Source organism: Podarcis vaucheri (genome assembly GCF_965113315.1).
Source record: "Podarcis vaucheri genome assembly, chromosome: 9".
Lineage (NCBI taxonomy): Eukaryota > Metazoa > Chordata > Lepidosauria > Squamata > Lacertidae > Podarcis > Podarcis vaucheri.
This window is the reverse complement of record NC_138767.1, coordinates 37,922,944-37,949,985: the sequence shown is the minus strand read 5'-3', so window position 1 is coordinate 37,949,985 and position 27,042 is coordinate 37,922,944. Positions and strand designations below refer to the sequence as shown.

Genomic DNA, 27,042 nt, shown 5'->3' with positions numbered 1-27,042 from the left:
TAATTTTACTGTATTCTACTGTTGGAAAATCCTTTTGACATCTGGTTTGGGGAACTCCTAGCAGCCAGCTTGTGTGTTATAATAGTACGCCTTGTTTTAGAGACAAGAAAAAGCTGAGCTCCAACTTAACGGTGAGATTTTTAAAAACAAACCACATTACCGTAACTTTGTTACCAATTATATCGACCTCAGATTCACTGAACTGCAGCCCTGCAGCTACTTTTCAGTGGTAACTTTTTTAAACTTTCACTGTGTTGATAGAAAGAAGAGGAAATTGGTGCTTTGGATGTGCACTTGCAGCTTGGGTAAGAGGCACCATGCACCCCCAAAACCACAGTCTTTTTGCACGGTAAATGCATATCTCAACTGCCTCCTGTAAACCAATTAAAAACGATAAATCAAGTAAAGTGATTATGTTAATCTCAACACAAAACAACCTGTAGCTGCATGGGACTTGAGACTGTGTTTATATATTTTTTTATGGTTGATATTTTTTATTTTTAAATTGCTGCAGGTTGTTTTATGAGAAGTGATACACAAATGGAATAGATATTTTTAAATAAATAAATAATTTCAACATATAACAGCATCATACAGATAAATAATGAAATACCCCGCCCTAATCCAGAAGCTGGTGTTCAGGCAAGGCTTACAAAATAACAACCAAATAACTTAAGTTCTTATCCCCAAATACAATTTCTACAGAAGGCAATAAACAATTTAAGTTTTATGATGCGAACAAATGAAAAGGATAAATATAGAAATATATGTACAGTATTAGTCTTATCCGTTATAGTTAACGTAGCTAAAATTTGGGCTAACGCCGAAAGCTAATGACTGGTACCTGAGTAATGCTGATGTTTGCTGTTTTTATCAGAAGATCATATGACAACAATTCATCAACAGCAACAATATTAGAGAGTTAAAAATATTGCCACAGCTGCTTCATAGAGCGCAATGCTACCTAAGATGGTTTTGATGTGTTCAGGAAATGGATGCCAGCTTCACTTCTTAAATGTGCCCCAACACATTTAGAAGATTTAGGGGGAGGTGTACTAAACCATGGAAAAGGAATTACATTTCTTAATTTTCTTTCCTGTGCTCCCATTTTTGGTACAAACTTGTGCACAAATTATTGTGATATATCACAATTTTGCACTGCATATTTTTTAGTTACCGTATATGCCTTCCAGGTGCATTTTATGTATTACAATCTTATCCTTGATCTTGCATTTTTAAAGTTGTTCCTCACAGGCTTGTGATTGATGTGAAAGGCGGTATAGGTGAAAGGTAGCATAGAAATGTCTAAGACTCTAAGTAAATAAATCTGCCAGGAGACAAATCTCCTTGTTTTTAGGCCTTTGGAGAAATTATGGAGTAGATTTGAGCTAGGTTCTAGTTAGTTCTGTTTTCACGCAAGCATATAGGAGTATAAACTGAGCATATATGATGTTGAAACATTTTCGGTAAGTCACTGTATGCCATATTCAGAGAATGTACTTCCAGGTTTGGATGGAAGTCGCTGATGTACTATGATTACTCTTGCTTTCTGCTTTGAACTTGGGGAGGGGACATAGCTCAGTGGTAGAGCATCTGCCTTGGATGCAGAAGGTCCCAAGTTCAATCTATGGCATCCTATCTGAAACCCTAGAGAGCTGATGCTGCTCAGTACAGACAATGACTATTGAGCTAGATGGACTAATGGTCTCACTCAGTATCAGATAGTTTCCTACATTAGAGTGATGGACCCAGGAGACCAGGGTTCAAATCCCCACTCAGTCTCATTGTGTGACCCTAGGCCAGCTACAGTCTCTCAACCTAACCTACCTCATAGGATTCTTGTGGTTATAATGGAGAGGGAGGAGAACTATGTACACTCTCTCAAGCTCCTTGTAGGAAAGATGGGATATAAATGTATAAATACATACAATAAATATAATCCTGATGATATAAAGCCGCAGCCATCAATGCCAGACTGAAGATAATATGAGAAACATTTGGGTGCTATCCAGTGTTAGCCACACTCAGAGTAATGTGAAGGACTAGCAACTTGTCCATTGATTCCAACTAGACTACTAGACTTAGTTGAATATTGTCCTTTACATCTAGCAGTTCAGACAGCAAAATCTCTCACAACACCTCCATAATTTAGTGATGAAGAAATCGCCTCTGTAGAACAGAGCGTGCAGGAACAAGTTGCTTCAGAGCCATAGAGCAAAGGAACTTTTCCTCAGCATAGTTTCCATAAAATAGTGGTTAGAATTGTGCAGCTGTATTCCTGATGTACTGTAAGCAGCTGCCTTCGGAACCTTTTCTCCATTTGCCAATCCCACCACACGTTCCAAGGGAGAAATGAAACAATATCCTGCCTTCATATGTTGTGTCAGTTTAGTATGTGAATCGAAGACCTCACAAGAACACCTAAGGAGTGGTAATAAGAAGCATGTCAGGTGTCAAATTCTGCCATTTCTTGAACATAATAACAAAGGGGCAGTAGCTCAGGGATGGAGCACGTGGTTTTGGTGCAGAAGGTCCCAGGTCTATCCCTTGCATCTCCAGGTAGGGCTGGGAATGACCTCTGCCTGAAACCCTGGAGAGTCATTGCCTATCAATGGTCTGATGTGGTATAAGGCAGATTTCTATGTTCCTAGAATTGCCAAGACACTCAGATGAAGAACATCTTGAAGAAAATGAGATGCTCCCATTTGTATTTGTGTTCCGCAAGGCCCATTACTGCACAGAACACTTACGAAACAACAGGAGCAGAACAAGCAAAGGAAAAGTAGGTGATGCAGCCTCCCTGCCCATTGTGAATACAATTTCCTGCTTTTGGAAAAAGCAGAATGTCTGAAGTGCTTTAAAAGTGTGTGACAGTTTAGCACTTGTATCTTCTGCTCAGAAGCATCTTTGTCATGAACAGATAGGGAGAAGGAAGAGGCAAGGGGTGTAGCTGGGACTGGGACATACCAGGGCAAGCAGGGGAAGGGGAAGGAAGTACTCACAGGGTGATGGAGGATGGCAGGGGAATGGGGGTTGATACACCAGAACCAGAGCAGCAGGACCCACCACCAGAGCCAGAGGGGCTTCTGTCTCCATGAATATGGTGCACTCTGAGGCATAGGGATCTTGGGATGCTTTAGGAGGCTGAGGCAGACAGGGCCCACAGCCCAGCTCCCTAGGTGGCTAGGTGGTGCTTACTAGCTCTGGGAGGAGGGGTGTAATTCCTCAGCTGGAGTAGGCTTGGAACAGGTGAGGGTCACATGCCTCGTCAAGCCCAGATGCTGCAATCAGCATGCAAAGTGCAAAAGGGAAGCAGAGCTGAGGTGCTATCTCATGTTGTTGGACCTTGGCTTGGATGCACCTGGCGTTCTGTAGGGCTGTGCTTTGGGTTTGACTCTGGACTGTATCCTGACTCCTGGACTTCAAACTTGGCTACTTGGATTGACCCTGGACTGTGTTTCCTGGGCTTTGGATTTTCGACTGGGCATACTGACTTGCTGCCAGGCAGGCCAGGGGTTCAGGACAATCTTGCACTAGGATAGCCATATTTGTTACTACACATTAAACCTGATTGTGCCATGTCCATCAGTCTTTCCCACAGCAGTGGACATTGTACACAACACAAAAGCATCTAGAAATGCTGGGCCAACTGTACTTGATGCATAATTGACATTTTTGACATTTTGTTTTCTTGATCTGCACAAGGTAAAACTGGGGAAGGGCCAAAACTCAGGAGCAGAGTATGTGCTTTCTGTACAATCCTTTGGCAAGTCTAGTAAGGACTGGGAAATATTCCTGTATGAAACCCTAAAGGGCCCTCAGGGGCAGATTTAGGGGAGTGTGACCAGTTCTACTGCACTGGGTGCCAAGCCTAGGGGATGCTGCAGGGCGTCACAGCTATGCTTTGCGAATTGAGCAGAATGGAAGATGAGAGGTGGGGGTGGCACTGAATTCAGGTCTCACAGAGGGTACTGCTGAAATTTGAAAGACCCAAGCCTGCTCCTGGGGCATTGCTGATCAGTGCCCCCAACAGCTAGATGGATCAGTGGTCTGAGCTGGTATGGGTTAAGTAAGGCAGCTTTGTAGGAGAAAGTGTCAGCCTCCAGCTGGAGGTCCTCACAGAAGGGGTGCATGGCTAGTGCCCCGCAATGCTTTAGGGCCATTAATTCGCACTTGCAGAACATGCTTGCTAACAGGACAAGAAGGCTCCATTCTCAATACATGTCCTACTCCAGTCTCAGTTGGATCTGGCATTGCTTATTTCCTGACATAAAAACCTAGGTTTCCCAAGCAGATGGTTATTGGAAACATTTGCCACATCCCACCCCAAAGATGGTTGCATTCAGTCATGGGTGGAGTTTTCTCTAGCTATAAAATGTATCCTCCTTCAACCATCAAGTATATTGCTTTGGGTGGCGTGTGGTGTGTATTATTAGCACTGTGGCAAGACTACTGTCTCATTGCAACTTGGTGATGTGCTGGCACAGAGATTCAGTGAGTATCAGCAAGTCCTTTACAGAAGCGTCATGCTGAACAGCAGGAGGCATAGGCATGGCACGGAAGATGTTGGAGCTCAGGAGCATGCTTTGCATGTTGAAAGCCCCATGATTCAATCCCCCAGCATCTTCAGTCAGAAAGATATTGGGTGGCAGAACAGGGAAAGGCTTCTGCCTGACATCCTGGAGAGTCACTGTTGTCAGAATAGACAAGGCTGATTTAGATGGGCCAGAAGTCTGACTTGGTATAAGACAATTTCCAATACTCATTTGAAGAGTTTTTCAGAATTGGAGCCTGTCTTGTGTGATTTCTGATACAGTGTGAAAAAAGGAATGGAAACGAGGCCCAAGATTTCATCTCCGTAGAAGTCAGAATGGAGAAACTGTTCAGGGATGTTTCATTCTAGTGAAAATATTGCCTTTGTAATGTTGCCAGTTTTCTCTTTCATGAATCAGTTCTTTGCTCATCTGTGGTTGTTTTCTTCTCCATCCTTTCCCTTTTCCTCTTTGATTATTCAGACCAAAATAGTCCCCAGCAGTGGCCATTGCCCCATTTTTGCTGAGACAGCTATCCATTCTGCAGGAACACTTTAGGAACAGCATTAGTCAGGGATACCATGCTTTCTTCTCTGTACAGGACTCCCTCTTATTCCAGAACTTTATAGATCTAGGTCTGCTATCTGCAATGGGAGATGCAAAGCCTCATAAAGATGTGAGTAATGTCAGGTCTACTTTGGTCCTCATTCTCCAGTACATACTTGTGTGATATAGATGTCAAGTGATGACGCACTGTCCCTCCAATGAATATTTTCAACATAACATAGAAGAGTGCAAAAAGTTGGCATGGCCAAGCAGTTGCTGGAGGAAAAATGGGTCAGTTAAGTCCAGTGAAACTTGGAATCGGGGAAATGCAGTCCAATGAATGTGATCTGCAAGCACAAACATATCTTTATTCCTAGATTTCCACTACAGAGAGTGCAAGGCTTGTTGTGGAAAGGGGTGTGGACCCACAGGCAGCATCAATATGCTCCTACACCATGTAGCTTCCCCCAGGCTGGTTCCCTTCAGGGGTTTTGGACTGCGATTCCCAAAATCCCTGACTACTGGCCATGCTGACTGGGTATGACAAGAACTGGAGTCCTACAACATCTGGAGAGCACCAGGTTGTGGAAGGCTGTAACGCATGCACTACTGAACAGGTCTGTCAGCAAACAGCATTTGCTGAGTAATTATTTCTTGGAGCAGGGTGGGGTGTTTGCTCCCTGCTGCTTCCTAACAGGTGATTGGTGCCATTTGAGACAGTATTGGGTGCACTCCTCCTTCTGCTTTGGGTTAAATAGCTTTGAACTGCCACCATCATCTTCAGTGTCTTGAGAAACAAAGCTGCTAAGAAATGTGCAAGGAAAACTCTTCCAGTTCTTGGGACTGAAAATATCATTCCAAAAAATCCAGACAAGTTTCTGTTTGTGGGTGGTAGGATGGAAGCTCAATTACACTGGCTTTCCACCCCGCAAACAGTTCCATGACATCCTTTACTCTCTCTGCTCTTTCGTTCTTGGCTTTGTACATTAGGACAACCTTCCCTTGGCTGAAAAAATGTGTAGCCTGTGTGTACTGAAAATGGCCTCACAGGGTTTTCCCACCCTATACGTCTCACTGTAAATTTGAATCACAGACATAAGGGTGGTGTTGCAAAGCCTGTATCAATTAAGAGTCGCTCTACATGAGCTAAGCATGAGGAATCACAGAGCTTGCCTCTTTTTTTCCCATGGAAGGCATGCCATGCAAACTTTGCATAGATCTAATTCATGTGAAAAGCCCAAAGACAATGTTATTTCAGCTCCTGTGTTAATATCTATAACTCCCTCCCTTTATAAGTTCTGTAACTACTTATGAATTTATAAGTTCATTTGTAACTACTACTACTACTACAATATTTTCTCAGGCGAGAACAGTTCAGGGTAATTTGTGCATTAAGCTGCCCTGGGTTTTGGCAGCTTGGAGATGCATGAAATAACATGATCACACCAAAACTCTGAGCTCACAAGAATAAGGAACAGGTCCAAGTTCCCAATGATTTATAACCTGAATTAGGTATTGACTCCCTTTCCATGTGTGCTTGTGAATGAAGGGTCAATGCAAGGTGAAGTTCTAGGTTGTTGAAATACAGGCAAGTGCAACTGAACTTGTCAGTGTGTTTTAAACATTTTACTTTATTTTTAAAAATCCTTTTCACAATTTTTTTTTAAAAAACAACTTGCAGATTTGTCAAAATACACATATACACAAATTCTGAAATGTAACAAGGCGAAAACATTGAGAGGGCGGATATTCTCTTGATAGTTATCATTCCAGAACATAAAGAACAAAGACCATTTTTCCATAAATCAGTTTAGTTGGTGATCTTGTATTTTCCTACAGTATGACAAGTTAGTCAGTATTAAGATGGACCAAATTTTGTTAAACAAATTCTGTTATTTGGGAGGCAGAGTATAACATAATGAATAAAATCTCAGGATTTGGACTGGGCAGGGTGTGTGGTTTTGAGTTCCAGGTAAATGCACGGTGAAAGAGCAGCTGAGTAATGAGATTAAGGGCCCTGCGTAATGCTAATGTAAACAGTTTTTAAATTGTGGGAAATCTAGGTGATTTGCCGCTAAAACAAAGCGAAAAATCTGATACTGCAGGAGCATGAGGTGAAGATCTTATAAAATTCATATTGGACATGTTTCTCCTTCTTCACAGCCAGCACAACAACCTTTTGTTTGTGTCAATGACAGTAAAGCCAGTTTGCTTATATTTCAGAGGATATGGCTGGAAATTAGTAAAGAAAACACAATGCAGAATGTCCATTTAACCTTTTTGATCTGTTATCAGGATCAAATGAAATTAGACACTCCCGAACTACAATACAGTGGTACCTCGGGTTACATACGCTTCAGGTTACATACACTTCATGTTACAGACTCCACTAACCCAGAAATATCTCCAATAATATCTCCAATAATGTGTACAGTGGTACCTCGGGTTACATGCGCTTCAGGTTACATACACTTCAGGTTACAGACTCCGCTAACCCAGAAATAGTATCTCGGGTTAAGAACTTTGCTTCAGGATGAGAACAGAAATTGTGCTCCGGCGGTGCAGCAGTCGTGGTGCTTCAGGTTAAGAACAGTTTCAGGTTAAGAACGGACCTCCGGAACAAATTAAGTACTTAACCCGAGGTACCACTGTATACTTCCTGTGTTTCTCCTGTATAACCAGCCATACAAGTTTCTATGACCTGGAAGAAGCACTTAATTATGCATATTGTGAAAATCACTCCAAATATCAAAGGGCATGTTTGTATACTACACTGCATCGCTGCTATCCATGATACATGGTCAGAAACCAAATATGAAAGGAAATGTTGCATTAAGGTGATTGAAGGCAAATAGTGTAAAGGGGTGACACTTGATTGATGAGGAGTGGCACCACCCTGCTGGCGCAGCTGCTCATGTGTTGACGTAGATGTGCAAGCAGCTACTCAGGCATAGGTTTTGCCAGCTCAGATCTCCATGGACACAGGGTTGGTGTCAGCAGTATCAGAATTTGGGCGGAGTGGGTGGTCCCCCCCCCCACAGGGCACCAAGCTGCAGGCGTACCACATTGAGAAGATCCATAATAGAGAAGGTCCATTTGGCTTCACTCAGGGCATGGTATTAGAAAAGATTACCAAAGTCGGCCCCTGGGTGTCAGAATTCTGGGGGCCTTGGCACAGTCTGGCTGACAGGCCCTCTGCTGCCGATGGTTGCCTGCCCCTCCCCTTTGGGGTGGCAGCACCGCTTCCCCCTGACCCCCTATTCTTCTTCTGTATCTTGAAATTGTGGGGACAGGTCTGGTATCTTCTTCACACCCTCCCTCAGCCCCTGGCCTCTGAGAAAGGGCTAGGAGGGTCCTTCTCAGAGTGAGGTGTTGTGCAGGAGGTGGCTCCACCAGTTTGCTGTGGTTGCTAGAAAAGCTTAAACTGAATTTTAAATGCCTTGCCTTGTTGCCGAGAATGGCAGGCTCTGAAAAGGAAGATGTATTTGACTTTCTCAGAGCCCAGACTAGTGGTGAGTGAGTGGGTAGTAACCTAAGGGCCCCCCCTGAGTCCTGGGTCTCTTGGCCAGGGCCCCACCCAGCCAATCACCTGCATGGTCACCTGGTGATGCAGGAAATGGGACCAGCAGCAGGGTTCTGCTCTGCTCCAGGGTAACTGTATGGCACCCGCTTTGCATGATGTATGGATGAAAGGAGCTAAAGAAATATATTTTTTCTTGTGAAAGCAAATAACATACTGTATGGATAATACATATTTCCTTCCCCCAGCTGGTGTTTAGCTTCACACATAAGTAAATGCGAAAATGGAAAAAAAATTGTAAACATAAGAATACAACCACCCTCATAATGTAAACTCTCTCCCTCCAGCTCCTCTGAAATTCTTGTAATAATCAAAGTACAAACTGTGCAGCATTTTATCTCTCTTAGGTTTTTATCTCTTGAAAGAAGCTCTACACTTTGGAAAGCAAAATGACTTTATGTCATGGTATGGCTCAGATTTTGTCATCAAATAATTGATTAGGTTAATCAGTGAAAAACATTTTGGTAGGCTGAAAATTTGTGTCCTATTAATCAGTTAACAGGTTAACAGTCCATTATGAGCAAGGGGAGGCATCTCTTCTGGGATGATGCTTCCTGCAGCAAAGGTGGAGAACCTGTGGCTTTCCAGATGTTGTTGGACTCCAAAACCTGTCATCCTTGTCCACTAGCCATGTTGGCTGGGGCTGATGGGAGTTGGAGTCCAACAACATCTGGAGAGCTGGATGGAACAGGTATTCCATCTCTCATTTTAAAAAACAGAGAGATCGTTTCTCTTTACAGCCCCGCCCCTACTAATATGGTTAACAGATTAATCAACCAAAAGTCATATGATTGATCAACTAAGATTTCTTTACAAATCCCCCCCCCCCTCTTTAGCGAACTGGTGCTAAATATTTGCTGAGTCGTAAGTCTGTTTTATGCTCCCATGTCTGAGGCACATGATTTCCCATGATCTCGCTTGCCTTTCCATCACTCTGCTCTCCTTTTCCCCATATTCCCCTCTTACCCTAGTTATATGTTCGCATATTCTGAAGTTAGGAAAACAGACTAGTAACCGTCTGTTCCTGCCATGAATGCCACTCAGTGAACCAGCCACTAGGTCATGCTCAAGTGCAATGCAATCTTGTTTTCCCTTACACAGAAATCTTGTTTCACCTCCACAATGCTTTCAGTTTTTGCCAGTCTGGCACTTAATATGAAAATACAAGCAACAAATCAAGCTTAATTAATAGCCTTTCGCTATTGAAGTTGACAAACTGAAGCTAGGGGAGCATTAGCTAGGTTTACTCATTCGGCCAGCTTTTATGGATTGCCCAGTCCTATGAATCAGCTTCAGTTGCCTGCTGGGCTGTAGAAAGCTGCAGGCAGCAAACAGAGTAGACATCCCGCATGCACAGAATGAGCAGCCCACCCAGTTCTTTCAGGTGTTGCCTGTAAGATCAGGTTCTTAGATTTTTCAAAGTTTTTCAGTGTGGCATCTGTGAGGATACTTTTTCTTCTGTCACAGTTCCTCTAGCAAGTTATCTGGCTGATACAAGCTCTTGCAGTGAGAAATTTATAGAAGTTAGAGAGCTACTGCAGAGTGAATCACAAAGTACCGGCATTTCTAAGGTCCTATCTGCACCATGCTTTTATTTTTTTTTAAAAAAACAACATTTTATTTATTTGCATTTCAAATGCAATTCAATATTGTTATGTCTTTTATTACTTTCAAAGATGCAAACATTAGTGGACTTGCGCACCATACATCTAAAGCACTCTTATCAGTGCTATTTTTCCTAGAAAAAGAGGAGCTGGAACTCACCGTGAATGCCTCCCTTGTCCTCTTCAAAAAGCAATGGTGCCCACCTGAGAGGTGTCAAAACAGAGTTTCAGGGAGTTCCAGCTGAAAAAAATCATATTATACCCTTTAACAGATGTGGCTACCCCCAGAGAATGCTGGGAAGTTTGTTAAGAGTGCTGAGAGTTGTTAGGAGGCCCCTATTTCCATTACAAGAGCTACAATCCTGAGAGTTCTCTTGGAAGAGGGTTTGAATGTTAAAACCACTTCGGGAACTGTAGCTCTGTGAGGGGAATAGGGGTCTCCTAAGTGCTCCCCAAAGGGATGCGGGTGGCGCTGTGGGTTAAACCACAGAGCCTAGGACTTGCCGATCAGAAAGTCGGTGTTTCGAATCCACGTGACGGGGTGAGCTGCCGTTGCTCGGTCCCTGCTCCTGCCAACCTAGCAGTTTGAAAGCACGTCAAAGTGCAAGTAGATAAATAGGTACCGCTCCAGCGGGAAGGTGAACGGCGTTTTCGTGCACTGCTCTGGTTCGCCAGAAGCGGCTTAGTCATGCTGGCCACATGACCCAGGAGCTGTACGCCGGCTCCCTTGGCCAATAAAGCGAGATGAGCGCCGCAACCCCAGAGTCGGCCATGACTGGACGTAATGGTCAGGGGTCCCTTTACCTTTACTTTAAGTGCTCCCCACATCCTTAACAAACTACAGTTCCCAGCATTGTTTGGGGGGGGGGGAGCCATGACTGTTTAAAGGGATATGAGACTGCTTTAAGTGCAGATGGGGCCTAAGTCACATCATTATAGTGGATCATAATGACCAAGGTCATAATCACTGTGATTGTGATGACTAGGGCTGATGGGAGCAGTACTAAGGAGGGCACCAAGTTGGACCCCGGACTGCGAGACAGTAACTTCATGGTCAAGTGGACATCTGAAACAGGGTCTCTAACCACTGCACAGCATTACATTATGTTCAGATCCCAATTAATGACAGGAAAGTAACAACAAAAAGCAAGGCAAGACTATGTGAATCCAGTGAGTATTCCACATTTGGGATTTGCTTCCGTATTGGAATTGAGTGTAGGATGTCTCAAGCAGGTGTCCTGTTATAGCCTGGGCCAAAATAAATAATACAGCAGCACTGTGGACTAGGGATATAAAAAGGCCTTGGTTTTTTGTTGTTGCATCCTGTACTCATTGCATGCAGCATTGTTTCCATTCTGCTGCAGGTCATCTTCTGCCCAGAACTACATTATTTGTCTCACCGTCAACTTTGGTGAAATTTTGTAACTTGGATAATTAATTATGTAAATTATATCACCATTATGTTATTGCTCTTCATTGCTTTCATTTTGCAAATGTAATTCAATGCAAATAGAAGCAAGGGGAGTATAGTCAATTACATATGGTCTGCACAATGAAAGCAACAATCACAGTGAATACTGAACATATTTGCAGGATTGATTTCTGTTCCAGACATAGGGGAAAATAAGCAAACACTGGCAATTTCTGCTCCTGTTTGCATTTTTGTCAGAATTCTGCAACATCCACACTGTGGACATAGTTGTCTATTGGTAATGTAAATATCATTTTCATATATGCAATTTTACAATGAAACCCTCTTACAGGATATTCCATTATCAATTTGCCCTCTCCTCAGTCTTCCATCTCCTCCCCCCATAGACACACACTGTTCTGTGACTACTACTGAGCATGTACAGCCATATATTTGTATGCATATATGATCCACATATACATATACCTTATTAAATTTTAAACATACACAAATTGAACACTCAACCCTCCCTTCATATTACATTGTTGAAAGAAAATACAAAGAACCAAGACCAGTGCATTGTGTCCACAGTCAAATCCTGTACATGCTTGTGGAGATCATGCTCTCTGAATAAACTTATACCAAATGAATTTAAAATTATATTTCTTTTTCTGTTCATGAGCAACTCTTAATTTTTGTGTTAACTTTTCAAGCAAAGCTATCTGTCATATACACATGCACACTCCTCATTGGCCTTTATGTGTGGGTGTAGGTATACATTTAATACACACACACTTTTGCAACCCTTGGTGTTCTCTTGAGCTGGCTGATACCTCCCTCTTCCCCCCCAAACCTGCTCATTTTATCTCTAACCATGATGACGCACACCATCTGAACTCACTATTAGAGGGCCTGATGATTCCAGTTTTCCAATTTATTTTCTCCTTCCTTACTCTTCCATATCCGTCTTTGGCTAATTACTGCTAAAACCTCCAAGCAAGAAACTATTGTGTTATAGCTATCATAACAACATCCAGGTTTGCTAAATTAAATCTACATTTGCAGCATTTGAGTGACATACAATAGGTCCTTTAGAAATAACAAATATACACAGAGGTCATTAAAAAAAACACCCACCCACATTAGGTTATGAATAAAACAGCTCACTCTAAATGTTTTTGGCAAAGAACAGGGGCGGGGAAGCTGGTCCTGAAAATACCATTAACGTTAATTATTTTAAAATCAACACTGTACTCCAGTTTCAGGCTTACGTCCAGTTTCAGCTGTGTATCTCAGATAACCCAGCTCACAAACACAAATGGCCCGCCTAAAATGTCTTTTCCCTACATCGTTGCTCTTTCCATTTAAGTTTTTTAAATAGGTGAAGGAAACACAGATCCAGGGGGTGGGGTGGGGGGAAGCCCACTAAGGAATTTTATTTATTATGATTGGAAGGCTGAGGTTGGCCCTGTAAGGATCACTTTATATTTTATTTTGATTGGTGAGATGGGAGGAGGAGATATTTGTCCTGCCAACCACAATTCTTAAATGCTTCTCTTGCACATGGGAGCCATGACCTTTTGCAACAGACAGAATGCCACAATACAAAGTGTTAATGCCTGGTGGGATTTTATTTTTATAGGAACCAAACGAGTCACTAATTTTCTTTTGCTGTCAGATTTCTTCCTTTGTTGGCCTAACATTGCAAAAGCACAGTCGTATACCACACCATGCTTTGCACATAGCTGGCTGCTTATTTCTTTCTACAGCCTTTCCTTCCCCTTGGAGATTGGGGAACAACTCAATTTATTAGGAACCTATTTGGAAGTGCTCCTTAGGGAGACCTCAGTTCATTGCAAGGTTGCCTCCTTTCATTTTTATTATTTATTTATTTATAACCCCCTTTCCTTCAAGAAAGCGAAGGCAATGTACATGGCTCCTCGTTCCTCATTTTTATCCTCTCTACATTTCTGTGAGGTCAGTTAGGTTAAGAGGTAGTGATTGACCCAAGGTTTTCCAGTGAGCTTCTGAGCTGAGCTTCTTGAACCCAAGTCTTTCCATTCCTAATATGACATTCTAATGCAGAAATAGCCAGTTGCTGTTGGGCCCTAACTCCCATCCGCCCCTGCCAGCATAGTCAATGACCAAGTATGATGGAAATTGTAGTCCAACAAATGGAGGGCACCACGTTGACTATCCATGCTCTAACAAATACATCACATTAGTTCTTTTATCCAAGGTTATTGCAGAATAGTGGACTTAAAAAGCGACGGCCTTCTCCTTATTTGGGCAGTATTTTTATACTTGTGTATTTGTTTGGTCTCCATAACCTTCTGTGCGTGAGCCATTCTGATGATCCAGCAGAGCTTCAAAAATAACATTATTTATTTACTTATTACATTTATATTCTGCCTTTTCTCTAAAGAAGTCAAGGCAGCATACATGGTTCTATCCCCTCACCCTTATACTCATGACAACCCTGTGAGATAAGTTAAATGACCGTCAGTGGATGGCACAAAATCACCCAGCAGGCATTGTGTGTCAGTAGGGAACTGAACCTTGGTCTCCCTAGTCCTAGTCCAACACTATGACCACCATGCCACAATCACACACTGTATATACATCAATGACCTTCCCCTTCAGCAGTGACTTAGCAGTCTATACTAATGCTGAATCAAAGGTGCTACAGACCCTCAAATTCAGATGTAGCCTAGTTTGAGAGGGGAGGAGATGTTAGACCCCCCTATGAGCAAGAAGACTCTGTGACATGCCTCTGCTCTGGAACTAGTGACTTGGCCACCCAAGTGGGCAGCCTGAATCTGTCAATGAGTAAGCAAGCTGAATGCCCTGAGGCTTCTTTCATCCTATGTGATCCCTCACTTACTATGACAGATGATGACACACCCAAAGGCTTTTGAGTACAGTAGGAACGCCAGGCCAGGCCCATTCAGTTCATTCCATTCTCCATGGAGGTGTGGGGCTTAGGCTGTCACCAAGGACAGCACCAGGACATGAAGCCCCTGTTTGTTGGTTTATTATTTTTATTTACATACTGTCCTTCATCCCACATAATTCCAGGGCGGTGCATATGACAGAATAAAAACAATTTCCTTGCAAAATGTCAGCATGTAACATTAAATCACTAAATAGCAAATGGCAAAGTACCTCTGTTCATGGCATCTTTGATCATTCACAGACCTCTTTGAAATGCCTGAGGAGAAAAGATGTGCTTTAAGCTGTCATCTATAAAACATCAGTGAGGGACACAGCCTTATTTCTAGAGGAAATTCCACAAGTAGGGGATCACCACAGAGAAGGCTCTATTCCATACACCCCAATAAGAGGCAACACTCATTTATGGGATTGTGAGAAGCGATCTGCAAGGAAGGCCCAGGTCCTGAGATATGTGGACAGGTGCTCTTGCATGTAGTTCAGTTCTGAGTCTTTAGTGTGCAACTAACACTTTGGGCCCACAAGCAAATAGGCAGCCGGTGCATTTCCAGCTAGATCAGTGTAATATAATTTGTTTTTGCTGCACTGTTCACAGTTTTGAACAGTCTTCAGGAGTAGCCCCATGTATAACACATTACGGAACTCTAATCAGGAGATCACCAGGATATGGATCACTGTTTCTTTTTTCATTTTGTTGAAGCAACTTTTCTCCTGCCTTGAAGCTTCCCGTGGTTTTACAAATCCTGATTCCAGCCATTGTCAACCAAATGCCCTCCATCCTGCCATCTGTCCCCAGTGCCCAACAACAGTGTGTCCAGTTGGAACCTGCCATTGGTCACCCTCTTGTTCATACCCCACTGAAATGGCTTGGAACCCAACTTTCGCTGGGTATCGGATGGTGTGTTAGGTCAAATCTATCTATATGGTTAGGGAATGGGAAGTGAGGTTGGTTCATCACATGGCCATAATGGCATTGCGACTTGCAGGATGTGCAAGGCTCCAATGAATTCAGCAGATCCTAGAATCACTGGAACCAGAGCCAATCCAACATCTATGTAGCATCAGCTGACGGTGTAGGTGATGTGTTCCCTTTCAAATGTGCTGCTGCAAATAAGAGTGGAGAAGAGGGAATCCCTATGTCCTATGGACCTTTTATGTCTTCAGAGTTCAGAGGACTATGCTGACCTAAGCTCAGAATATGGAATACATTTTGAAGGATGTTTGGACAAGATGCCTTTAGTGACTCATTCCTCTTTGGGTGTGCTCACCTCTTTCCTGTTATCATCACTTTCCATTTGCTTGCCCCTCCATAGGGAACTGAACAGTGACAGAAGCCAGGAGAAGGAGCTAGATTCAGACTTGGTATGCTTAGGACAGACTTAGTGAAATTAGTGGAATTTATGTTCTGTCATAGCCTGATTAGATTTCTAATCTAAGGCTCTGCAAGCACACATTTGAAGTACATTTCCCCCCTCAAAGCATTCTGGGCACTGTAGTTTGTTAAGGGTTGCTTATAATTCTTTGAAGGGAGAAATGTGTTTTGAATGTGCTTTAAGGTTATACTGCACACCCAACCTTGGTCTGGATCCAGCCTTATATATTCAAAGTATTTAGCTACTTTCCAAGGCTCTTTCTGTTATATACGTACCTGAAGCTCAACCTGTTTCTCAAACTGGCATCTGGATGGAGTTACAGTGCCGGCAAAGGCATATGCAGTATGGAAATGTAGACATAAGAATTCCATTTTTATTGGCCATATGCTTATAATTCTTCAAGTGCTGCAGAACATATGTTGCATCTTACTCCTGCCTATTTTAAGAGATTCTTTGCTATGGGATAATAAATAGAACTGGCACAACAAATGAGATTGCTAATGACATGCCAACATTTTTATAGCACAAATATTTGAGTCTAGGGTTGCCAGAAAAGTGTGATAAAGGGAATGTTGTGCAGTGGCTGGATTTCCAAAGGAGGGAAGGGGAGTTGCTGATGAAAGCGTTTCTCTTCCACGTACTCACTTTGAAGAGCCCATTTGCCATTGCCTTGTATGAAAATGTCTCTAGCTGTTGTGTGTGGGCAAGGAAGTCTATAGCTTAAGTAGCAAGTTATCTTGCCCATCTTGAGATTCAGAAATTGTCTCTTCCCAATCTATACACTTCTTAAATCTGATGTGAACTCTGATATCAGGCAGTAGAAGGAGAGGATGTTTGGGAAAGCAGGTTATGAAAGAACACTCTGCACACCCCGTCCAAAGATATCCATTCCCACCCCACTTTATTCCAGGAAGATAAAGTAAGTCTGATAGATCCCTTATACTATCCTAGGCCTTTTTGTCATCCAGCCTCTCCTACTTCCCACCTAACCACTTCTCCTTCCTGCCCAACACCTGCTTCTCCTTCCTGCCCAGTGCCCTGCCCCATGACAGCCCTGGATTACTCTGGGTAGCCCAACTCAACCTGCAGTGATCCAGGGCTGCCTCCGGACTGCAGCAAAGTCTGCATTCCCTGCACCCCATAATTTGGCCGAATTCAGTTTGGGATTCAGGATTCAGCCGAATCTAGTACACAAATCTTAATAGTAAAACAAATCTTAATAGTATTGGAGGTGGGGAGAGGAAAAAATTGTCCCCTGGAAAACTAAACATTTATCAAGAAGGCATTCTCTTAGGTAGCTAAATCTTTCCGTTCAGCTTTTGCCCTTTAGAGGATATTGAGCGCCAACTCCCATCAAACCAAGACAGCATGGTTAATGGCCAGCAATGATGGAAGCTGCAATCCTGTAATATCTGGAGGGCTACAGGTTATCCACCCTGCTATAAAATGACCATGGAGGTTATGACTGCGGTATGGAGAAAGCAGCTCGACTTGTTAACGGCAACACTAAATTGACATGTTTGTGTGTCAGAATCGGGCCAGGATTAAATGTGTATATGTCAGATTACTTTTGAAAGTCCGAATTGGAACGGCTTTCTCAATACGAATGAGAAAATTTAGAGATTGTGTTTTGAACTAATTTCTCCCCACCCCCATTACGTTTCTAAGATATACTCTCATCACTTCTGGCCTCTTGATTTAAAGTAATTGAGTTTTGGCAATTTGACTTGGACACTGGGCATTTGGCCTGTTCACATGGCTTATCCACTTGAGGTTAGCACAGTAGGTTATTTTGTTGCTTGATGCCTGAGCGTCAGGGGTGGCCAAACATTCTTGACATGTTGGCTGCGCAGTGATTTACAGCTTGAGGCTCCGGCTGCAATCATGCCAGCGAGGCCGCTGTTCTCTCTCGCTGACACATTGCACTTCTTGAAGCCACAGGCTCTTTCCCTGGCCACCCTACTCAGCCTCATTATAGTTATTATCCTACATTTCCTTTTGGCACAGAGTGCTGCATTATTTCTCCTTGGCACAAGGCTCCCCTCTTGACTCTTCCCCAGAGGACCTAGCAGAACTGGACAGGAATAAATACAAGCAGGTGATTATGGCAAAATGTTCTCTCTGTGCGTGTGTTTGTGTGGGATTGCGAAGACGTTTAATCTGCCTCCATCTCCTAGAGTTGTCTTGAAGCACATTTCAGAACGAAGTTTAAAATACTGACGAAAGCCAAACAAAAATATGTCAGCCTGATATTGTTTGTTATTCATTGGTTCATATTTCTGAGGCACCCCACCCCAAAACCTCAGGGTGAATAACCATAAGTTAAGATGATATATAAAAAGCCTCCAGTTACTAAAGCTAATACTTGCTCTTTGGATGTTAAATTGTACAAAGTATTCAGTATTTGAACTGCAACCCTCTATTTCAGGAGCAGCCAAAATGGTGCTCTGCAGATGTTGCTGGACTACAGCATCCATGTTTTTGGCCACGCCTATGGGAGTTGTAGTCCAAAGTATTTGGAAGTCAACACATTTGCTATCCTCCTCTCTATTTTACGTAACTTGTGTTCAAAACCGTGCTGGTTTGTTGAAACCTTGACTTCCGCAAGAGGGGAATTTGCCCCATTGGCACAGATTGTTGAGAGAGGGGTTGTAAAAGTTGTGAAAACTAGATTTGCATAGTAGGTGACAGCTTGCCAAGCTAATAAAAGAAAACTATTTGTAAGGCAAGGAGCAGGGCACAAACCACCACCACCACCAATTATTTGAGAACTAAGGATGGGGAAAGAAACTGACAGTTCGCATATTAAGGCAATGCAGCCAAATTTGCACTCCCCTCCCCAATACCTGAAATGAAATGCAGCCACTTGAATTTTGCACATCTCTGAATTTTGCACTGCACTACTCCAAGCAGAAATGTATACCAAATACGAGGGAACAGAATGAGCAAAAATGCACAATGCTAAAGAAAATTGCTTGCAAAACTATCTATATTGGAGAGGAAATTATATTTGAAAGTGCATGGGTTTTCATTTTTTAAAGAAAAAATGCAAACTGATGCTGAAAGGGGGTAAACTGAACTTAAGAATGAGAAACTGAGAGGAACTCAATTTGTTTCTCTCCATCCCTAGTGAGAACTGACTTTCCTATTTACTAAGTGCCTTTACACTTGGGGGTAAAATGAGTTTGCACAGTGAGCACTTCCAATCCATGATTAAAAAGGTAAAGGGACCCCTGACCATTAGGTCCAGTCGTGACCGTCTCTGGAGTTGCAGCGCTCATCTCGCTTTACTGGCTGAGGGAGCCGGCATACAGCTTCCGGGTCATGTGGTCAACATGACTAAGCCGTGAACCAGAGCAGCAAACCAGAGCAGCAAATGGAAACAGCGTTTACCTTCCCGCTGGAGCGGTACCTATTTATCTACTTGCACTTTGACGTGCTTTCAAACTGCTAGGTTGGCAGGAGCAGGGACTGAGCAATAGCAGCTCACCCCGTCACGGGGATTCGAACCACCAACTTTCTGATCGGCAAGTCCTAGGCTCTGTGGTTTAACCCACAGCGCCACCCGCGTCCATGATTGGGCATGTGCTAATGTGGGGAAAAGGAAATGTGAATTGGGTAGCACTTGACCCCAACTACAGAGCTCTCTGTGATCAGAGCAGGTGGAATGTGCTGCTGTGATCATATGAATTGATTATGAGCTCATCCTTATACAGCCCCCATATTGTATTTTACATGATCTGAGGCATGCTCTTAGCCAGAAGGAGTTTGTTGCTGTTTGTGTATGGGATCTTCACAATATGTGTTGGTCATAGCATCGTGCTGTGCCAAACCTTTATTCTGCACACCCACCCACCTTTCTCCATCAATTAATGAGAAAAGAAGACCTATAGCTCCTTGGCAGAACATAAACTTTGGGTGCAAAAGGGTCAACTTTCAATCCCTGGCACCTCTATGTATGGCTGGGAGAGATCTCTGTCTCAAATCCTGGGGCTCCTGCCAGCCAGTGTCAGTAGTACTGAGACAAATGGAGCAATGGTCTGACAGTATAAGGCAACTTAATTCATTAAGAAATTATCAGAGGGGAGATCAAATTTTAGTGAAATTCTCATGAATGGGGCACAGGGCTTGTGTTGTTGCTTATCCTACTTTCAAGGTGTCCAAGTGTTGTTAGCAAGCATCCTTTGAATTATTTTACAGTGGTACCTCGGGTTACATACGCTTCAGGTTACATACGCTTCAGGTTACAGACTCCACTAACCCAGAAATAGTGCTTCAGCTTAAGAACTTTGCTTCAGGGTTAGAACAGAAATCGTGCTCCGGCGGCATGGCGGCAGCAGGAGGCCCCATTAGCTAAAGTGGTGTTTCAGGTTAAGAACAGTTTCAGGTTAAGAACGGACCTCCGGAACGAATTAAGTACTTAACCCGAGGTACCACTGTACATCTAATCTCTTTAATGCTCTACACTCTGCACCCTTCTCAGGTACCTGTGCTTCTTGAAAGCCCCATGGCATCCTTAGATGGGCTTTCCTGTAAGCTTGGGAAAGTGGGGAGGCTTCTTACTATCTAGATATCTGACAGCTGTTTGTTGTTTTTTATTTTTAATGTTAAATCTTAATTTTTTTAGAGGCATCAGTGTTGGATTTTTTTTAAAAGAGGTAACAGGAGGAACTTCCCTTAAAAACAAAATCAGTGAGCCTGTAACTGGTTTCCCATGGTTCAACTGAAGCTGAGGGGAAGCTCAGGATGTGCAAACAGCTGGGAAGACATGGAAGTGTTGGTGAAATGCTTAATGGAAAGGGAAGAGGAAACAAACTACCCATGTCTGCCTTGTAACAACAAGGTAAACTCAATCCCATGCTTGCTAAAAGTAAAAAGACATTCTAAAGCCCTCTGAGAATGAGGTAGAAAGCTGGGAGCTCCTTCCCAGGGTAGGAATTATTATTATTTTTGAGAAATTTGAGAACAGGTTTCAGAACAGCATGAACTGCTGAGAGGGGCAAGCAGAACTAGAACCTATATTCTGCTAACTCTGCTTAAAATCATGTGAAATGCAGTGAAGACTTGCTTTGCTTATCCTTTATCCTTTTGTTAGTTTGTTTAAAATAAAAATGCTAGCATCAATGATACGGGGAGGCACACAATGGAGAATTGGGGGGAGCTGCTCAACATGTGTACAAGATGTAAAATATTGATTCTGAGACAACTCCCTTCAGAAGTTTGTATCTTAAAAGTGAATTAAGGGAGAGTGAACTGATTTAGAAAAACAAACAAGGCAAATGTGCTGTTCTAAAATGTTTCCAGACCAAATCCAAGCCTTTCCCAAATGTTTTTGCATGAATTCAGGCTTGTTTCTTTATTTTGTTTTGTTCCATCCTCTATTTGGTTGTCTTGTGCTTCTCTGGTGGTCTCATGTTGGTGGCATGAGACAATATTATATTTGCCACCAGGTCTGTCTCTGTCTCATACATGCTCCTACTGGAGATATTTATGGACTCTTTCCCTCCTTTGTTTCAACAAAATACCAGAGAGGTTGCAGTGAACTCTTCCCATGTATTTAAACATCACCAGAAAGTACTGTCCAATATGAGATATATGAGATCCAGAAATAGTCTGTCTCTCATTGTATGGATTAGAAAAAAATTAATGAAAAAAATTAACTATTTGACTGAAGTAACTGCAGAATTGCTTTTCATGCAAGTTATGGTACAATCCGGAGTTGGGGATCATGTCATCCAGATACTGTTGCACTCTAACTCCCATCAGCCCCAGCCAGCATGATGGGTGGTACAGTGCAACATCTGGAGGCCCACAAGTTCTCCACCCCTACTAAAATCTCAGCTGAATTTCATTTTTTCCTAATACCTTTAAGGTGAATTTTCTGGATTGGGGTCCCTGTGGAACTAGAAGCAATCTGTCAATCCCATGGCAGCATATGACACCAGGTGACTGAAAATTCAAAGGAAGATTATTCCTTTGCAGTCCTGGCTCTTTCTTTGCATACAAGGCTTGAAACTCTACAGCAGGGGTAGGGAACCTCTGAACTGTGGGCCATATCTGGCCCACTAGGGGTTCAGATTTGGTCATTTTCCCCAAACCATGCCCACTTGCCCCACACCAGATGTCACATGTGATTTCAGGTGTGTGGCAAGTTGAGATGCAGCTGCCAATGCATAGGAAGCCTTAAAATGCACTCCCATTGGCAAGGGAAAGCAGACTTTGGCTCAATCATGCATCCACTGAGAGCTGAAGCCTGCTGGATCAGGTGTGCTAGCAAGTTCTCCATTCTCACTCAATCAATGCTTGCAGAAATCAGGCTTCATCTGTACCATCCATTAGCTGATGAGCAGTAAAGTCAAAGCATAAGGAATTCTAAATCACCACACAGGGCTCTTTGCAAACCCTGCATGACGTCCTGACTTTGTAACCTCAAAGTGCCAAATCACCTGACAACATTATGATGGAGGTGACTAACAGGTGCCCCCATCTGTCCAATTTGGCCAATAAGGCTAGATCTGATACGAATCAGGCCCCCAGAGCCAAAATAGTTCCCTACCCCTGTTCTACACTATAGAGCAAATGCTATGGTTGACAAGTTGCTCAGAGTGCGGTCATTGTTCTTGTTAGAAGAATTATTATTCATTCTTTACCATAAGTTCCTAAGGAGGGTCACAACAATTTAAAATACAACACTGAAACAGCTATAAAATTCACTGGGTGACCTTAGGCCAGTTACTGCTTTTCAGCCTCTTCACAAGCTTTTCGTAGTGATTAAATGAGGAGTCGGAGTACCATGTAAACCGTATTGAGGTCCTTGAAGAAAAGGTAGAATATAAATGCAACAAACAAGAACAAAATAAATGTCCTCTCTAACATTGTGGAGCTCAGATATCTCCCTGGCATACTGGGGAACTTCAGGCTCTGAAGCAAGAAGGACAATGCAGGTGGCAAAAATTCCTGAATGAATCTGACGGAACATGAGTACGAGCACATCTTTGTGTCTTCCATGTAGCGGTGGTGATAGCAAATAAGGCTTCTTTCTCCACTACCATAGCATCCTCAAGTAGCAGATGTCTTCCTTCACATTGACCTGCCCATGTTCTAAGAGCAGCAGATGAGGTCCTCCTGGTGGTCCCTCCACAGGTGAGAGCTAGGAAAAATAATCTTCCAACCCAGCCTATTGCCAGCTTCAGAGAATGCTGAGCACATCACCACCTTGGTATTTCCTCTTGAAATGAATGGTGGTATGTAAAAAACTAAATAAATAAAATCAGTTGAGGGCAGGCTTAAAAGCTAATTAGTAGATCCCCAAAAGGTAAAGAGCATGTTCAAAAAAGGTCACGAACAAAATAGCTTTCCAGAGATGGGATGCTTTAGATTTTCCTGGTTCAGCAAAAAGGCTTGGCCATAGCTATGCTGTCAAAGAGAAGGTATGCAGCCCTGTTAGAACCATGTCACATTGTGACAAGAGGCATGCAATGGCAATTTTTCATCTCTCAACTTAAAACACAGAAACAAACAAGCAAACAAACAACTGCTGCTACTAAGAGAAACATTTCTGATGGCTAATGAATAAAGACTGAGATATACAGGTCCCACGAGGTCTTTAAATTTGTAACAGAAATACCAGAAAGACAGTAAACAAAGCTATAACAATAAAGAAATAGCAGTCTATGAGTTACAGCTAGTGAAAACAGAATGGATTTATAGGAGACAAATTTATTGTTAGGAATTATACTTGGAGGAAGGTCTGGCTTTGATGCAAAGCCAGAAGCCACCAATAAGATGCTTCAGATCCCTTGATGTGGGTACCTGGGCTGCAGATTGCAGAGCATTGTGTGGTTTCAGACCAATAGTTTTAAGGGGTCAAAACAGAGTATGAGTAATGGGCAAGGGTGGAAGAGAGATTCTTATCTATAAAATTAAATCACAGGCAGAAAAATAGAATAGTCTCAAATCTATATAACAAATAAACTCTAGTATGTTTTCTCATTTGAAAAAAAAAAGAGAGAGCATGCCTTAGAAAGGCTCCCTGAACTTTCCATTGCTTAAGGAAGGAGGGAAGAAATAACATAGCCTCTCAAAATGATATGTTAAAAGGGGGGGGGGATTCAATCATCTTCTTTGTGTGTGGCCTACTTTTTACTGAGGTAACAAACCAGTATCTGGGGTGTATCTGCAGACTGCAGGTGGAGACTCTCATACAGTGGTACCTCGGGTTAAGTACTTAATTCGTTCTGGAGGTCCGTTCTTAACCTGAAACTGTTTTTAACCTGAAGCACCACTTTAGCTAATGGGGCCTCCCATTGCTGCCGCGCCGCCGGAGCACGATTTCTGTTCCTATCCTGAAGCAAAGTTCTTAACCTGAAGCACTATTTCTGGGTTAGTGGAGTCTGTAACCTGAAGCGTATGTAACCTGAAGCGTATGTAACCTGAGGTTCCACTGTAGGTTAAAAGTTTCTCCATACAAAACGAGGAAAAAATTCTTCCACATAGAGAACTAGCATGTCGGGAACAAGGCAAACCTGGGGTGGGCAGAAGGTGATCAGTATCTGTGTGTGATCTGCAGTAGATCACCAAGGATTTCTGTCTCCCTATTTAGGAAATCCTCTTTGACAGGATTATGAACTTGGTTTTTGTACTGGAAAAAAATCATGGCACCTGGTTCCTTCACTCTTCCATCGCCACCGCTATTTTTCAACCAGCCCCAGCTTTGTTCTAGTAAAAAGCAAGAAAATTTCTCAAGTCCGCTGCCCATCCAATACCCCTTTCCTTTTGCACCAAGTTTCCATCTAGCCTCCAGCTAGATGGCTAGTAGACAAATTCAGAAAAGGAGCTATCACAGAGTTCTGGAGAACACTAGTTCTTCAGTTATGACTGTGGAGGAGCCAGGAGCAGATTCAATGGGACAGAACTTTGGCCCAGGAGCCGGGACCTCACTTGCAAGCTACTAGAACCCCTGGAATTAGATAGTCCTAAGCCAAACAACAACAAAAAACAACCCTACATTGGACACACACTCCTCAAGAACTTCTATGCTCTCCATGGGAAACTTCATGACCTTCTAGCCTCTGCCACCAGAGATGCTAGGAAACCCACTTTGAAAGAATGGGATGGCAACAAGGACTCTAGGCAAAGTGGCTGTCCCTTTGAAAATGTCCAAGTGTGGGGCAGACCCTGGATTAGAAGTAGGGACAGCAGGGATGTAAAGTCTGGTTCTGCAGAACAGGAGTAGGAATATCAGTATGGGTGGTGAAATTGCACTCTAGCCTCCCTCACAATGCAAGCTCAGCTATAGGAAAGATTGAGCATAAGAACAGAAAAGCCTGGAAGATCAGGCTGGAACTGCCCTGCCCAGTAAGAATTTACCTCTGCTTTATCTCTGTACAGCGACTTCCTGGGAGGTGGGGCTTATCTGGGAATCTGCTTTCAAAGGGTTTTAAGGACAGTGACAAGGAGAAGGTGGGCCCACATACAAGATCTTGTCCAAGGCCTCTACCAAACCTGGAGTTAACAGTGGTTGCTACTGGATCATGCTATATCTCAGCTTCCAGGTATGCCTTGAGTTTGCCAAGGCTTAATTGATTACACTGAGAATGGTGGGTTGTCACATCACACTATCATGTCATTGTTAAATACCACTCCGTAGTTCATGGCTTTTATATATGGCTGGAGATCAAAGGCACTGGTATTTTCTCCAGATCCCTTAAGTCCAGTGAACTTAAACATAGTGAGGCTGCAGCCATAAGAGCACTAAACTAGAAAGCAAGCCCAGCTGATCCCACTGGGACTTAACTTCTGAGTAAATAGGGTTGCACTGTGACATAACTAATGGCCAGCAATTTAACATACAATTTAGCATATGACAAGTCAAGGCAGTCTGTGGCAAAGTTTTATGAGAATATTATAGACTGCTGAAATAAAAACACACTTGTAATAGAAGACAGGCCTTCTACAACCATAAGTACCAAAGTATGGGCACACTTTTTCCACAGTAATCTTACTCCATACAGGTCATTTGTCAACATTTTTTTGTGCTGCATAATGGCAGTGCACAGCATGGTTGCCATTTGAGATAAATTCAGCTGCTGTACTCTCCCCTTGACCCTTTGGATGAAATGTATAATAATTTGATTCAGAATGATTTGACTGAGCAACAGAAGACCCCACCTTCTTGACACAAGTGTTAATGTGATAGATCTGGTAGTTGCTGGTTTTTCTTAGTCATTCGATATTTCCACTTTTTGTTGAAGCAAGAGAGCATAAGACATAAATGTAAATTCTTTTGCTTCAATAAGCCCAAACTTCCAAACCTCAAAACCTGGGCTTTTACCTTAGCTCAAGTTTCATTAGTATTAATTATTTTCATGCACATATTTTCAGCACTCAAACTCAGTACGTTGTGAGAAAGTTTTGGCATTGATTTGACTTTTTTTAAAAGAAAAAGGCTTTACACAGATTGGTTAGTCACACCTAAAATGGGTGCACAGTAAGAAACTGTAAAGTGTAATATAATAAACACAGCATCATTATTTATTTATTAGGTTTTAGATTTGTAAGCCATTGGAGGTGTGGGTTAGCTGTCGCTGTGGATTTGATTGAGAGTCTCTTTTATAGGCTTCCAGGTATTGGATCAAAATGCTTTGGTAAAAAATAAGCCCACTGAATCTAGTGAAATAAGTTAAATCCAAAAGTTCACACACGCTGAACTAGTTTTTTTATTTAAAAAAGTATGTGTGCTTACCAGCCCCAAAAATCAAAAGATAAGAACAAGAGTGGGGAATGGGAGCTGGCAAGCGGGCCATATCTTTAGTTCTCCTACCTCCTATGGGTCAAATTTGACTTGTGGGTGGGGCTGCTCACCTGCCAGTCACCTGGCATCACAATGATGTTGGCTGACGCTGGTTGGGACTTCAAAGCATCACACAAAGCTTGCAAAGAACTATGCACAGTGCTTCAATGCACCACTGATCACCAGGCTTGAAGTAAAAGCCCACCTGCTGGTGGGCAGCAACTTCAAGCGTGCATTCCGCTTGAACTGACT

General features: G+C 42.7%; 1 long non-coding RNA gene across 5 annotated transcripts in view; it reads left to right on the top strand.

Annotated features, from left to right (window-relative positions):
• The first annotated feature begins 11,260 nt into the window (after positions 1-11,260).
• LOC309540710 overlaps positions 11,261-27,042 on the top strand; it is a 127,917-nt gene continuing 112,135 nt past the window's right edge. For all 5 annotated transcript variants that reach the window (XR_014223409.1, XR_014223410.1, XR_014223411.1 and 2 more), the window contains exons 1-2: positions 11,261-11,432; positions 25,389-25,552. This is a non-coding gene — a long non-coding RNA (uncharacterized lncRNA). The remainder of the gene's footprint in view (positions 11,433-25,388; positions 25,553-27,042) is intronic.